The sequence below is a fragment of the Bidens hawaiensis genome, unplaced genomic scaffold (genome assembly GCF_021521415.1).
Source record: "Bidens hawaiensis isolate Kalapana, Puna unplaced genomic scaffold, B.hawaiensis_p1.1 tig00029067_1, whole genome shotgun sequence".
In the NCBI taxonomy this organism is placed as follows: domain Eukaryota; kingdom Viridiplantae; phylum Streptophyta; class Magnoliopsida; order Asterales; family Asteraceae; genus Bidens; species Bidens hawaiensis.
The window spans coordinates 56676-61259 of NW_027494794.1; positions in this window are offsets into that span (position 1 = coordinate 56676).

A 4584-nucleotide genomic window follows, 5' to 3' on the forward strand; every position below is an offset into this window, starting at 1 on the left:
TTTTCACGCGTCTGGAGTTCATAGTTATGCTGACTGGAAATCAAAGAGGTTCAAGTAAGTTAAAGATAAAGAGCACGAGACGAGGGAGTGTTTGTTAGTGCACGGTTTTGGTCGTCTCGAGTCTTTGTAATCATTTGTATTTATTGTTATTACAATGTAAGGGTATTTTAGTAATTACAAGCCCATTCGTTTAATGTTAAGCAGTCATTCATTAAGTCTGCTTAACGAATGATAGTTAATTTGTTATTCATGTCCACTCGTTATGGATGTTTAATGAATGGACCTTAATCGTTATTGATACATATCCATTCGTCATGGAATGTTGACGAATGGGGTATAGCGAATGAGTCATTCGCTATACCATTTTGTTATTTAATGTAATGAAGACGAATGAACGCTAATCTATATATAGGCTAATCTAGCGTGCAATCGTCTTCTATATATAGGCTAATCTAGCCTGTATAATATAAGTGTGTTTAGAGTATTCTCTCTCTAAGTCATTACTCTTCCAATTTAATCACACACTTCGTTCACAAATTAACCTATTATACAATTACGCATATCATATAACTAGATCCGTTTGTTAATTGATATGACTTGATCAATCGACTATAGCTCAAGATCTCTCAGTGGTTTATCCAAATCCGTGGTATTAGTCCAATAGTTTCAAATTTGCGATTTTCGTCCCTGCGGTTTAATTTCACTTGCAATTAAACCCAAATTCACTAATGTCGTTAAACCCATCAGTGTTCCCGTCATGTGATCAATGTGACATTTGTCAATTTTGGGTCTCGATTGTATTCATATTTGTATTGTTTTATATTGTAAACCGACCCGTTTTGTAAAACTCATGATATATAAAATATTGGATTTTTATGTTACCAAATCATTCCCATTTGTTCAATTTGAAAAACCCCTTTTATGGATTCAAAAACGGCTTTAAAACGATCAAAATACATCAAAAACAAACTTCTGGATGCATAACGAATCACACTAGACGAGCTGGGCCAACACCCCTAGGCACGCCGCGCCGCGCGGCCAGGGCATGAAAGGAGGTCGCGCGGCGCCTAGACCTGTCTGCACATTATTAACGAGTTTTTGTTGTTTTGTGTCTTGTCTTGACCCTTTTTGCATGAAAACTCTTGTGTTTCACACCCATATTTGACCACCAACATTACCCTATAAATACACCACCATCTCCTTCATTTTACACCTGCTCATACTCCAAAAACACTCTCAAACATCAAAGATTCAAGGTTGTTATTATTAGTGTTCTTAAAGGTTTGACTTCCAAAAGTCAAACTGTGTTCAATCTTTCATTATAATTAGTTAATATGGTCTTATTAATAGTTGTTTATGGTGGTGAAACATATATATAATATAATACCCCTTGTTACCTTTGGTAGTTACTTCTCCGATTCCGGTCGGTGAGGTTTCGGACCTCGTAAGGCAAGGCTTCATTGAGGACTTCGTGTTCTTGATATATATAATATCTATATAACTTGTTTATACATATTAATCTTGCTTAACTTCTGTTCATTTTAGTTTGTTTGTCATATTTACAAGTTCTTGGTTATTTGGTCATGTGGAAACCATCTATTGTGAGATGGAAACCGAACCAAATCGAACTTTTGTTTAAAGATTTTGTTGTTAACTTTTTGGTTGTAAAACTTAAGTATTTTCATTTGTACATTATTATACAAGATTTTTGATATTTGGGCATGTGGAAACCATCTATGAACTTGTTGTGAGATGGAAACCTAACCAATCCGATTTTTACTCGATAAAGACACACAAGTGTGTTTTTAGCTATCAAGACTTGTATATTTCTTTAAAAATAGTTTACAAACTGATTTTAATTATTTTCTTAAGTACCTGGAATTGTTGGATCTAACTTGATATCATAACATAGTTTGGACCGACAAAACCGAGCACTCGCTTAACGTGCGTTGTTAGTTCTAAAACAATAGAACTACATACTTGGTTAAGTCTTATTAAGTTTTATTGAGTTATCTCATAACATTCATTATTTTGGAAATTTGACTTTGAGTTTGACCAATTACCAAGACCCAAACCAACAACCCGAACACTCGTTAAAGACCCGTTTTAGTATCTTTATCCCAAAGGAACTTGCACTTTTGCATTTTTCCCACCTTATTACTTAACATAGGTTAAGTAAATGTTAAGGTTAGATACTTTTACCCGATTTCGAGCAAACTTACATTTTTAAAGGGTTATTATTTATAAATTCTTAAATAGTTATGTTTTAAACCTTGAACTTTAATTGTTTACATTTCGCAACATTTACTTTATTAATAGACTTTCAAGACAACCTTTCTAAATCCAAGACTTTCTTTTATTTAGGCTTCAAACGTTAAACTCGTCGTTCCGGCAAATCTCTAAATTGTCATACTTCAAGTTTATTACTTGAACGTGAGTACTTTCATACCCCGTTTTCCATCTTTTGTTTTGGGGGTGACATTTCATCTTATCTAAACTAAATGTTTTATACTTGGGTCTTAAACCACAAACGTTATTGTATCCCTTACTTAAATAAATGCTCGATTTGGTGTTCTTTGATTATATGCTTATGTGTTTATCGCTCTTGGTTGGTTATGTTGATCAATAAATCCTAGACTATTTGGCATCCCCTTATAGCAAGGTGTCGTTAACGTAATGCAATTAACGATAACTATAAAATCCTAGACTATTTGGCATCCCCTTATAGTAAGGTGTCGCTAACGTAATTCTATTAGCGATTTTATCTATTTATCCAAGTTATTGCTTTTATTTATTGTTTCATATACAAGTTGTGTGGCTTTTCTTACTATTTACTTATTTGCTCAAACTTATGAATTGCTCACCAACTTTTGTGTTGATAAACTTTATCTTATGAAATGTTACAGGTTTGCATCTAGGTTGATTATGGAGTTTGGAGAAGAAAACGTCACAAATACCTCTAGCATATTAGCAAAAATGAACAATATTTGATTTGCTATATTTTGTTATACATTGTTGTATTTGACTTATGAATATTGTTATGTGACATTTTCGATGTTGTGAAATGAAATGAGTTTGTTAAATATTGTCGCTTTAAATAGTGTCATGCGCTTATGAGCAATCGTTGCACCCCGGCATGATCCGCCGCCTTTGGTCGGGGTGTGACAATCAACATATGGCTTAAACCTTTCTTCTTCTATAGTCTTGCAAACAAGATCTTCTATGCTCTCGAGATTCATCCCTAAGTCACGAGCCAACCTAATCGTTGCATCAACCTTCTTCTTTGTATGGTCATAGGCCATAGGACAATCTTAACAGCATCTTGAGACTCATCAAGCCCTTCCTCACTCAGCCCGTCATCTCGGAGATGCTCTTCAAGCATACGATTATCAACAATCTCCTCCAACACCATATGATCCGGCTGGTTAATTTTGACATTTTCAGCCACCAATTTTTTAAGTTTAACACTAGAACTATAGTTCATTACTGAAAAGACGAGTCTGGTTCCTCATCAACCCGATTACTTGCATCAATAAGATTAGAGAGCACTTCAAATATGTTATTTTGGCCAATTGGCCCATGAATAGCCCGAGAATAGTTAAATCCCGTCTTAATCTTGTTAGCACCACTCGTGTACTCATACCCGAATTTTTATCCTTACTTGAAACCGGTTTCTCATTATCACTTTTCCCCAACAATATATTACCTGTAGTACTGCCACGAATATAAGGACAAACTCTTTATGACGTCAGAGCATGATTAGGTGGCCTGTTAGTGGTACCATTACCTTTTCGGCTCTTTCAAAAAACAAGGGTAAAATCGACCAATTTATCACTAGCTAGAGATTCAACAATGATATGTGTTTTTTAATGAATGCTCTTTGGCAGCCTTCTCTGCAATCTCTTCCTCAGCATGAGGCATTTTATTACAAAGTTTAAACGAGTGGCCAAACACACAACAGTGGGAACATGTAGCGGGTTTCCATTGGTAGGAATCCTTCAAAACACCTATACGAGCAATATTGTTTGGACTGGCTGGTTATTCCACCTCAACTTCATCCGGTAAGTTAGAGGTGGCCTTTGCTTCAACCAATATACGGGCATGCCCCATTTTACCAGTGTTACCTACCACACGAGGTTGAGTAATTTTATCCAACAACCGAGGAACACCAATGCCACTAAAGAGTTTGCTCATACCCTTTTCCATCCATAATTCCATAGGAACATTATGCATGGTAACCCACAAATGTATAGCCGATGGTTCAACTTTCTCAAGACATAAGCCCGGTTTCCATATATTGAGAAAAATGGGTTCATTATTAACCATCCAAGCTCCCTTTTCTAGCACCGCATTCAACCCGATTTCACTCTTGAATTTGAAGAAATAAAATCTGGCTATATTATGCGAACTCATCTTATTATAAGAAGCTCACAAGTTTTGTAATTTATCAACGTGGGAGGAATTTCTCCTTCCTATTTATACCCATGTGGAATGACTCCACTTTCTTCTTTCTTCCAATTTGAGAACTTTTTTATTTCCTTAACATGAGATGCTTGTCGTTTGACACTACATATCATCTCCATT